The sequence below is a fragment of the Neolamprologus brichardi genome, unplaced genomic scaffold, assembly GCF_056152115.1.
Source record: "Neolamprologus brichardi isolate AB-2024 unplaced genomic scaffold, ASM5615211v1 NODE_ptg000033l+_length_6344489_cov_1, whole genome shotgun sequence".
NCBI lineage: Eukaryota > Metazoa > Chordata > Actinopteri > Cichliformes > Cichlidae > Neolamprologus > Neolamprologus brichardi.
This window is the reverse complement of record NW_028270137.1, coordinates 678,320-690,737: the sequence shown is the minus strand read 5'-3', so window position 1 is coordinate 690,737 and position 12,418 is coordinate 678,320. Positions and strand designations below refer to the sequence as shown.

Below are 12,418 nucleotides of genomic sequence, written 5' to 3'. Positions count from 1 at the left end.
GGACCAATTTTGTGTTCTCCATTCTTTAAGCACCGGCACCGTTTCAAAAGTACCGGTTTGGTACTGGTATCGGATAAAACCTAAACGATACCCATCCCTACCCCAAAGTCATCTGACAAAACAGCAAACACCTCCAACAACTGTCTAAAGAATGGGAAATATGTAACTGTTTTCAGTTATACTTTATATATAGATAAAATTGTAACATCAAACTGAAGATTATAAACTTGAAATTGCATCATGTCCCATTGCAGTAGTACTAGCCAACTACACTGTATGATGTCAACTTCCATGAAATGGATTAGGCCTGTCAACACAAAGTGATTTGTAGATGTTATTTAAAAGTCAATGGTCACATTTATTTAGTCAAACAACACCATTTTAAGTAAAATTCTGCAATCAAACAATATAAAGACATGCGCACACCTCACATGAATCAGATGCAAACTACAAATATTACATACCAATACAACTTGTGCAATAATAAGAATAAGAACAAGTGCTTAAAAGATTCTGACATCTTGATGTCTTCAGTGGCATGAGATTACAACACACTGCCAATGAAATCAAGCCTGTTGTTCAGTAGGGCAGGAACAATAGAACACAGACATTATGAACAAATATATAATGAACAAACAGCATATTTTCAGAGAGGAGGGAGAGAAAACAGTTCACATTTTAAAACAGTGATTGATTGCACAAACTAAAGATTGAAACATCTTATAGTCTCATTAGAATGCCTCCTCTACTAAAAACCCTCTCAACTGGGGCAGAAGAGGCAGGGACAGAGAGGACCCTCAAGGCAACACTGTGTAGACTGGGGAAGCCCACTCTCGGGTTGAAAACACTAAATTCTCTGTATCGCTGCACATTTCAGGGATGGCCCTGTGGTCTAGTGTGATCAGAGCCTTTAACTGTCTGTAGGTGCTATTCCAGCGGGTGTTGTTTCCTGCTGGGATGGACTTTTTGGAGCCAAAGTGTGACTCACACAAGTCTTTGTGGTTACTACTGCTGTGCAGCAGGGTTGTAAACTACCTGGCTTTGGCAATGGCTCTAGCTATTGCCTTTACCTCTTTCATCCCATCATTGATTATGAGCTGCAGCGAGTGGGCGAAGCAAGAAAGACGTTCACCCGTTGACCATGGATCAGAATCTTCTGCATCCTCCCACATTGTTTCATCATTGAGGTCATCACTGCTGTCACCTTCAGGGTGCTCTACGTTTGGCATCCTGACTTTAAAGGCCCGCTTCATATTGGATGCATTATCCATCAGAATGTAGCTTATTTTATGGCCTCCTCCCGGTGGGACATGCCCGGAACACCAGGAGGCGCCCAGGAGGCATCCTTGTCAGGTGCCCAAACCACCTCAGCTGGCTCCTTTCGATGTGGAGGAGCAGCGGCTCTACTCTGAGCCCCTCCCGGATGGCCGAACTTCTCACCCTACAGTCTACAGTCTAGCAAAAATGATGGTAAACTGTAAGAGTCCTTCTTCTTGCAGGCAACATGAGCGGTAACTCCCAGAAAAGACAGAAGCCTCCGGTCACACCAGAGGTCTGTTGTTATTGCTACATTTGGCTGAATTTCCAGGGCTTTGATTATGTCACCCTTCACTTTGGTGACAAGGTGATGTATCAGCTTCTCTGTCAAGGTGGTCCTAGACACAGGAGTGTATTTGCTATCAAGGACATTCAGGAAGTGTCTAAAATGTGGATTCTCAACGATAGACAAGGGGAGAGAGCATCCAACTATAAGGTCCTGGAGGGGAAAATAAGTGGATGCTTGGAGCAAACTATGATAATTGAGGCTGTGTGGGATTGACCGCTATCATTGATGTTGCAGATCCTGCTTTGTACTCCAAGTACCTACAAGACAAGGAAATAGGAATCTGTAAGATATGTGTTTCTATTTAACCACAACAAACTACTGTATCTTACAAGCACAGTAATTTTAAACCTATCAATGAGGGCAGGTCTTTGCATACAAAATAACCTAATCCAATCCAGTGTGACACATTTATAGATCATTAGGCATAGCAATAATGAAAATACTGGAGTGTTCAGGGTTGCAAGACCTTAAATAACAAGAACAGAAAAACAGTTGAATGAAATCTACAAAAAAAGAAAAATGTCTGTGCATTAACTTTGCATATTACATTAAACCTCCTCATGCTAATCAGCTATCAGACACAGCTGTATTGACAAGAAATGAACTACTCAATAAAGTCTGAAGTTACACCAATACAAAATAACTGTGTCTAATACTGACATGCTGCAGTAGCCCCTACACACTGGACTGGTTTAGTAGGACAACATAGTAGAAAACACCTAAACCGTGATAACCACATCAAATCGAATCAGTCAAAGATCCATAAGTTCGATTTTAGAACTTTAGGACTCAGTTTTGCCATCCGTGCTATCTGGACCAGAGCCATAGACCGCTCTGATCTGGGCTTCACTGTCGAGAATGCCGCTGTTAGCCTGGCAATGTTGTGGGGCACTCTTGAAACACCCGTCCTTCCTTACGAGTCAGCAACCACATAAATATGCTAAAGTCGATAACAAACCACACCATACCAGCCCTTAAAGTGCTCACTGAAATGGTTTCAATATATTTCTGCTCAATTAATTCCCCAAAATACCTAAAGTTAGTGAAAACTGTTTAAGTAGCTGATAGCCACTGCTAGCGCTAGCTACCTGTACTTAGCATGTAACGTTAGTTACAATCTTCACAAGTTAAGTCTGCAGAGACGGTTGCAAAAAATCTGTCCCTAAACAATTGATACCGCTTGAAGAACACATTATAAATAACAATATTACATAAACATGACCTGGTCATCTGAGGTTGGAAAGGTGGGTAGAAGAGTTTGAAGATGCATAGACGGCTACTGGCTAGCTTACCTTTGAAGGTGTTTGCGCTCCAGGTGCCTGGTGAAGGTTGAGGTAGTCCCGGCTCGGTCAAGGAGACTTTGCAAAATCTGCATTTTGCCGAATGCTTCTCTTTTGCATTTGCCGAAAACTCTTTGTGTTCTATGAACGCAAACTTTATGACAGACGAAGTCGCTCACATTTGTGTAACTTACTGACCTGGCATACTGCTCAATCTAACGGGTTGCATTTAGTTGTGTTTGAAGGGTGCGAAAGGCGAAATAATAATATGCCACAATGTGGAGGGATTTGAGCATGGCTGAGCCACTGTGTGTCGCTGTGTGAGAGCTGAGCAGCAAAAGGAAATTAAGTGAGGAGCCAGCTCTTGCTCAATGGGAGTCGACTATTCTGATTCACTACAAAGCACTCTGTAAGCACGGCCCTTAGAGCTAAAGCTTTTGCGCATGACACATTATTGAACGTTACGCTGTGTGTCATGGATACTGTTGACTCCAAATCTCCCGACCACTATGTTGATATGAGACAGCAAGACCGAGACAGCGAGACCAAGACAAGACCAAAGTCCGCTGAGACCAAGACAAGACCAAGACCATGTAAAAGTGGACCGGTCTCGAGACATCCAACTCTAGTGAACCATTCTCACCTCCTCTCTATTGTCCACGCTGAAGGCCCTCTTCTTGTCGTTGAGGAGGGCTTGGACTAAAAAAATATTGTGTTATCGGTCATAGACAATCTGGCAACATCAGACTGCGTATGATTATTCAGAAAAAAGTTAAAGGCTTTTAAGGAGAAAGAATAAAATATTAGGATGCTTTGAAATATGAAACAGTGGTCTTGGTGGGTATTTTCATCAGGAACAAAGTGCTAGTCACTCAGAATGTCTCTGTCAGGCACCCCTGAGTTTCTCAGGCCCCTAGGTCACCATTTGATAACCCTGACCTCTGAGAATAAACCTTCAGTCAGAATTTCCCAGTAACAACTGGGAGTGCTGCTCCATCTAGCCAAAACAAACACAGAGTAACCACTGCAGGCACCTGTCACTCATGAAATGCCACCATCCTCTAACCTGTAGTTTACCTCCAGTACTTAAGAAAACCGTGAGTGTAATCCGAGGAGATGTGAGGAGTCAGCTGCTGTTTTCACTGGATGAGAGACGAGTCTCCCTCAATTCTGAAGCCAAAAGCCGCACCTAGGTTTCTGCTGTCCCAGGTTATTGACAGCACCTCAGTGTTTCAATTATCAAGGTCTGTGAGCAGCGTTTTATCTCTGACCTGACCACAGAGAGGTCTCTTACTGTGAAGGATCCTGCTAAGGATATACCTGTGCCGATGGGGCCCTCTGGTGTCAATGAGGCGAAAGTCCCATGTTTATCACAGCAGTTAAAAAGTGCAACAAGCGACATTATAGTGTTTTTATTTGCACATTGGTTCTATATTTTTCTTTGTTTTTTCATTATTTCTTTCTTATTCAAAGGCACAATCAGAGGCAGAACATGCAAACATAGAAAACCCTTTGCTAACTAACAAGGTTATTATAGCTGACTAAAACAACACTATCAAATAAAACTAAATGTTAGTTAACTAAAATACAAATAAAAAACTAACTGAAATGATTTTGTGAACTAAGTAAAATAAAATACAAATAGAGAGGAAATATCTTTTGTTTTTGTAGTTTTTGTTTGTCTGTTAAAAAACAAACATGCCTGATCAGGCACTGATGAAATAAATTAGTTAGAAAAAACTATAATAACTCTTCTGACCACTTCCTGCACCACCACCATTTTTTCCGAGTCCATAACAATGAAAGCAGAAGCAACTAATAAAAAAATGTCCCAAGCTGAATGTAGTAAAACCTGTGTCAGCACTCGCCTCCCAGGTGGTCTGTCTGAGAATCACTGCTTAAACTGCTGGCGTATTTCCAGAGGCTCGATGCATACATACACATCTCACACCCTCCTCGCTTTTATCTCTCACCTGTCAGTCATCCCATGGCTCCTGGTGCTTCGGGGGCTACAGACCTGTCAGAACTCCAACGCCCCATCAAAGAAAAATCCTCACTTCCATCCCAACCCCTACATTACCCCATCCTTCTTAGACCTGCCAAACAAAAATAAAGTAACAATGAAGAAAGAGTGGCCAGTGCTCCTGCTTTGCAGAACAGTCAGTGGATATCCAATTGTCACTCACAGTGTTGGGCCTTTAATCCTATTGTTTCTCTGACAGGATTACTCTCTGTGGTCCCTCTCTCCCTGTGGCTGCACACAGGAGAAAGGCCAGATTAAGGAGATTAGTGTCTATCCTCCTGACTTGTCAAACCAGGATGTAAGGAACCATTGACTCTCTTAGAAACCCTGAATGAGCAGAGGCATAGAGTTGCCTAAAGAAGTCATGAAAGGCAGTGAACAAGCCAAAATCCCTGAAAGGACGATGTGATTTGTTTGCTTTTGTTCCCTTCAACTGAACTGAAAGGTTCAAAGAGATGGCCATGGGGAGAACAGCAAGCCAGCAGAGAAGGAAGGACACAGAGGAGGAAATTCAGAGTTTGACCAATTAGACTATGTCACTCTAAAGAAAATTATGATGGTCAGTTGAAGCAGGGTTATTCTGTTGACAGGGCCTATTATACTGGATCAAGGTCTACACTTAGCACTGGATATTATAGAGAAGACTTTTCCTCCATTCATTCTCAGTCAGAACTAAACTGAGGCCAAGTCTTTATCCAGAGAGAACTGACATTTTCTTTGAAACTTTAATTGAAATCATACCGGACTAAAGGTGACATGTTAATTACACAATCTTTAATGGTCTACGTACATTAAAGCCTTTCTTTTTCTTGCTTATTTACGTGGTGTGGTGGTGGTTGGGGGCGGGGCTCGGAACGTTAATAAGTGAAACCTTTTTTTTTCATTTTCACATTTGGTGAATTTTAATGCTGATGCAAATCTTGGAAATGCTTCAGCTATGTGCCCTTTGATATTTCTATGCTCAAATGAATGGGACCTATACTATGAGAGAAATGATGCAACTCTCCCACTTTGCAACACTGGCGACAGAAGTCGCGAACAGCAAGGAAAGTGACAAAACAAAGATCCAATCCCGGTTAGGAAAACAGGGGCAGACCAATGGCATCATGTAGGACCACTCTATGGAACGAATCGCTGAAGTTGGGCTGAGCTTGTTTAGTTTTGGCTAACCCTACTGGGCGACGCTTTGTTGACAAGGCCACTGGTAAGTGGCAGTTCAGTTATTAATAATACTGAAGGTGATGGGGTCACTGAAGCGCAACGCTGGACAGAAAAGGCCACCAACGTCCATCACAGTGACAGAGGTAGTAGCCAACAACAACAACAACAAACTGACTTTTTTCAACAGCTTTAATGTTAACGTTAGTTAGCATGAGTTTATTGTGTAGCTAAAACGATGAAGAACGGCTAGCCTCAAGTTAGTCGTTCGTTTTGAAAACTGTATCCTTTGAAGGCTAGTTTTTGTAACGATGGCACTAACAGTGCTGTTAAAGTACAATTAGTTCAGACTTACTTGTGAAATATTTGCAGATAAAAGCAGTAGCAGTAGCAATCATCACGGCACAAGGAGTTATCTGATGATCTGTCTTATGTCTCATTTAAAAAAAGTGAAAATAGTTGACATTCCTTATTGTGTGAGGAAGAGCGTTATTGTTGCTTTCCTTTCCTTGAAGCATTTTTCACTCATAGTGTCTGCAGCGTGACCATATTTGTCCTGATGGATCAGTCAGCGTCACACAAATAAAATAAAAGTACACATTGGGATCTGAATATACCACCTGATTTAGCTGTATTAAATATTATAGAAGACTGCAGCCTCCACACTAACTCTATATTTGCTGAGTATTAGTTTGTTTTTGGGAACAAACAGACAGAAATGAGGCAGGTCGAATCGTCTTGGGTTTCACACATGCGCAGTACTGGAACATAAGCGTTTTCAGCCGTTTCAATGTGGACGCACAACTCTGTGAAAAACTAAATAGAAATAATACATGAACTATCACAAAGCTAACATGAGACAAATACCAAATTATACTCAGAGTGCTGGGTCAGAGGCCGAGCCTGTGACAATTATTTTGTGTAGTTTTGTTTTTACTGTCTAAGAATATTCTATAAAGCCATTTTTCCAAAAATGCCTCTCTGTGCAAAATGGGTTTAAAAACATGAACAGCTGTGGGATGCTGTTTATCCGTGATTTGGACAGCCCAACACGTGCTCCCGATGCTGGGAAAACAAATTCTGTCGGGGAGGCCTACCTTGGCACCACCGTTGTGCAGGTGAAGCCAAAGGCAAGATATGCTTTATCATATTTTCTAGTCTTTGGCTTGGAAGGATATTTGGCGATGCTTCATCTTCTGCTTTGCGTTTGTTTGTAAGACCCGTCAAAAAGCCTGTCCATTATGCTAGCAGTGTCCAAGCAATCTTTTTTTAATTCATACCACGCCCCCTGCGCCCCTCACTTTGGGAACCACTGTGTTAGTGTGTCAGCACATGGCTGCTCCTCTGTGTGCCCGTGTTGTGCCAAAAAGTGATCGTTTACCAGAAAGTCATCGCCGTCCGCAGGAGTGCGTGCAGCTGCTTAAAGCTGTAGCGCCCAGATTACTTACATAGACAGCTACTTCTGGGATCAAACTGATGCAAAAAAACACATTCATGCCTTTGTTATTAGGCAAAGGTATGTATTTATGGAACTTTAACATTTCTTGTAACTGAATTATGACAGTTGTCAAAAGTTTGTTTTCAGTGTGTAGCACAGTCACCAATGACTAAAGGCAGCACGGTGTTATAATTAATGCCTACAGGTGTAGTGTGTCTGCTCTTGCTGTTTATATTGGTTAAAAGAATAATGTCTGAGAACATGGAGTTTTCAAGCTGCCAAAAAGTGATTGCAGCTTAAAACTTGTGACTGTTTCTACCTCAAACTTGCTTGATATCATTCAGGAGGGTTATATGTGATACATTGTACTGCAAACTGAAAGCAAGCCTTTATTGGACAGTCCAAAGAAACTCAAATGTCCAAAATGTTGTCATTCACAAAATGACACTAAAAAAAAGGTAATGGCCTAATGGAAACGGGTGGGAAGAGATCCACTGTCCACAACAAATCGGGGACAGTAACTAAATACTGAGGACAAAACACAAGAGAAAAAAATGTCATGGCAATACAGCACCTTGAATTAAAACAAAAACAAAGCAAAAACCCAACTCACATCAAAGTAAATAAGACAACAGCAATGGAAGTAAACAGAGCAGAAACAACTTTGGGTATAGTGGAGGCTAAACACCAGGAAACCAAAGAACTCTAGACAGACAGACAGACAGACAGACAGACAGATGGGAGCTTGAGGGTCCTGCAGTATCTTAGCTGTTCCCAGGACTGCGTTCTTCTGGACAGAGATCTCCGATGTTGTTCCCGGGATCTGCTGGAACCACTCGCCTAGCTTGGGAGTCACCGCACCTAGTGCTCCGATTACCACGGGGACCACCGTCACCTTCACCCTCCACATCCTCTCGAGCTCTTCTCTGAGCCCTTGGTATTTCTCCAGCTTCTCGTGTTCCTTCGTCCTGATGTTGCTGTCATTCAGTATCACTACATTAATCACTACGGCCGCTACTGTCAACCACTACTATGTCCGGTTGGTTAGCCACCACCATTTTGTCTGTCTGTATCTGGAAGTCCCACAGGATCTTAGCTCGGTCATTGTCCACCACCCTTGGGGGCATCTCCCATTTTGACCTCGGGACTTCCAGGTTATACTCGGCACAGATGTTCCTGTACACTATGCCGGCCACTTGGTTATGGCGTTCCATGTATGCCTTGCCTGCTAGCATCTTACACCCTGCTGTTATGTTTGTCTCTGGGGCATCTTTACACAGCCTGCACCTGGGGTCTTGCCTGGTGTGATAGACCCCAGCCTCTATGGATCTTGTACTCAGAGCTTGTTCTTGTGCTGCCATGATTAGTGCCTCTGTGCTGTCTTTCAGTCCAGCTACCAGCCACTGGTAGGATTTCCGAATATCAGCCACCTCCTCTATCTGCCGGTGGTACATACCGTGCAGCAGCCTGTCCTTCCATGATGGTTCCTCCTCTTTCTTGGGTTTCTGCTGCCTGAGGTATTCACTGAGCACGCTGTCAGTTGGGGCCATCTTCGTGATGTATTCGTGGATGTTCGTTGTCTCTTCCTGGACTGTGGTACTGACACTCACCAGTCCCCGGCGTCCTTCCTTCCACTTAGCGTACAGCCTCAGGGTGCTGGACTTGGGGTGAAACCCTCCATGCATGGTAAGGAGCTTTCTTGTCTTGATGTCAGTGGTTTTTATCTCCTCCTTTGGCCAGCTTATTACCCCAGCAGGGTACCTGATCACGGGCAGGGCGTAGGTGTTGATAGCCTATTGTTCTTACCGTTCAGCTGACTCCTCAGGACTTGCCTGACCCTCTGCAGGTACTTGGTGGTTGCAATTTACCTAGCGACCTCTTCATGGTTCCCATTTGTCTGCGGGATCCCCAGGTACTTGTAACTGTCCTCTATGTCTGCAATGTTGCCTTCTGGTAGTTCAGTCCCCTCAGTTCTGACTACCTTCCCTCTCTTTGTTATCATCCGACTACACTTCTCCAGTCTGAACGACATCCCGATGTTATTGCTGTATATCCTGGTGGTGTGGATCAGTGAGTCTCGTTCACTCCTGGCATACAGCTTAATGTCATCCATGTACAGGAGGTGGCTGACAACTGCTCCGTTCCGTAGTCGGTATCTGTAGCCAGTCTTGTTAATGATCTCACTGAGGGGGTTCAGGCCTATGCAGAACAGCAGCAGGGACAGAGCATCTCCTTGGTAGATCCCACACTTGATGGTGACTTGGGCTATGGACATGAAGTTCACCCTACCAGCCAACCTCAGGACTCCACGCATGCTCACATGAATGCACATACATCTGCACACATCCAGAGAAAAACTCCCCCAAAGAAACAAAATTCCAAGAAATCCAAACACGGAAATGCTTGCACACACATGTGATTATGCGTGCACGTACACACTACAAGCCAACGTCAGGACTCCACGCATGCACAAATGAATGCACATGCATTGGCACACATCCAGAGAGAAACTCCCCCAAAGAAACCACGTTCAAAGAAATCCAAAGACTGAAATGTTTGCACACACTTGTGATTATGTGTAGAGGTCCACCCTACCAGCCAGCCTCAGATCTCCATGCATCCACAGGTGAATGCACATACATCTGCACACAACCAGAGAAAAACCTCCCCAAAGAAACAAAATTCCAAGAAATCTAAAAATTGGAAATGTTTGCACTTTTGATTATGCGCAGAGGTCCATCCTATGAGCCAGCCTTAGATCTCCACGCATACACAAACTAAGGCACATAAGTCTGCACACATCCAGACATTAACAGATACACGCACATGGCCACCCTTTATATCGGTGGACCTCCACCAGGCCTCACTGCACTCCTCTTCTCAGAGAAACCCTCAACAGAAGAGTTGAGAAACACAAAACTTGTGAGATCTGAATGTCCTGGTGAGTCTCCACCTGTTACAGGTGGGTGCTGCCTGGACTGTCTCAAGACAGACCAGATCAGCTGCACCACAGACACTTCAAACCTCATCTCAGGACAAAAACTAAAAGAAAAACATAAACAAGGAGAAAACTTGCCTTAGAAACATGGCCAACATCTGTTTGATTAGACTAACAAATAATGGTTGACCATTTTCAGGTGCTCGCCTAACCTTCAGTAGTTGTTCGAGGTCATTGAAACGCTTAGGTTTTATATATCCAGTTTCCTTGGATTGATAATCTGTCTCGTATTGAAATTGTTCTAGAAAAATTGTTCTAGAAACATGCAGGGGTAGAGGAGACGGCAGCCGTGTAGAGGTGAGCCTGTGTGAGTCCTTTTTCTTTTAGTGAACAACAGAAAAACAGAAAAAAGAAAGAAAACTTACCTTAAAAATCTGTAGGGTTGTTTTCTCTGAGACATGTTGGAATCTGTAAACAGTTACTCCGAAAAGGATCCAGATGTTTCAAAATACTTCTCTGGTGAACGTTTCAATTCTGCGAACATAAATGCTGTGATTAATGGACTAAAAGTCATCGCTTCTCACCCCTATTTATGGATTCAAGGATCAAAGGATCAAATTGGTGGTAAGATTCTAAATATATGTGATGTCATAATCCTGTTAGTTTGGAATACACAAAACAATAAGCACAGTTGTACAGACACATACACACACTCCCAAAAACTAGCCAGCCCTCATGAGGAGGTTGCGACGCCCTCCAAGTGCGGGAAAGAAAGCAGGAAAAACCGGGAGCGGGCCGCCTCACCGCTCTTTACATTAATGGACCGCCCCAAAGAAATCCAAACACGGAAATGCTTTCACACACTTGTGATTATGCGCAGAGGTCCATCCTAGCAGCCAACGTCAGATCTCCATGCAGGCACACATTAATGCACATACATCTGCACGCATCCAGAGATAAACTCCCCCAAATAAATCCGAAAATGGAAACTTTAGCGCACACTGCACACACATTCAGAGTTCATAATGTACTGATGAGTCTCCACCTGTTACAGGTGGATGCAACCTGGACTGTCTCAAGACAGACGAGACCAGATCCACAAAAGAAACTGCAGATGTGAGGACATAGTAGTTGTTCGAGGTCATTGAAACGCTTAGGTTTTATATATCCAGTTTCCTTGGATTGATAATCTGTCTCGTATTGAAATTGTTCTTTGGTCAGTTTTACCTGTTGCAGAATTTCAGGGTCGCTCTTGTTGACTTTAATAGCCACGATCTGTCTGTTTGCTCTGTGAATTGGTTAGAAACAAAACTGAACTTGTTTTGGTTTCTTTTGTAAAATGCTCTGAAAACATCTGGAAAGGGTTTGGGTTGGTGTCAGGTCAACGTCCGTTATGCCATAAAGTATAATGGGTGAGCGCTCGTATTATGGGTTTTAAATCAAAGCAAAGCTACCACGTCATGAAGGATCGAAGCAAAGCTACCACGTCATGAAGGATCGAAGCAAAGCTACCGCGTCACAAGGGATCAAAGTGATTCTGATGTATGCGCAGGCGCACACACACATGTTTGTTTGTGTAATATTGTTCACACTAAATTTGACCGTAGGCAATTTAATATGAGTCAATCAAAGAAAATGTTAGTTTTGGAGAATTTTGAAATTACGAAACTGACAATTACGAGAATTTTTGTTCGTGTATTTTTTTTCTTTTGCATAACATGTCGAGCTTTTCTGTATATAGCCATGTCGTAGATTTCGGAGCAAACAAGAAATTGATGAAAATGTTCTATTTTATTTTAACAATCATCAACTGCATATGCAGGTTTCGTACGGGTGCTTGAAATCCTTGAAAAATCTTGGATATATTGTAGTGCTTCTATTTCGGATTTGGTGCTTAAAACGTCTTGAAACTGTATTTCATTCACCACAAATAACTATCTGATTGAATAGTTTTCTTATCAGATAGAGAAATAAA

The 12,418-nt window shown here is 42.9% G+C and overlaps 1 pseudogene; it reads right to left on the bottom strand.

Annotated features, from left to right (window-relative positions):
• Nucleotides 1–797: 797 nt before the first annotated feature.
• On the bottom strand, nucleotides 798–2,981 carry LOC148094597 (uncharacterized; annotated as a pseudogene).
• Nucleotides 2,982–12,418: the final 9,437 nt, after the last annotated feature.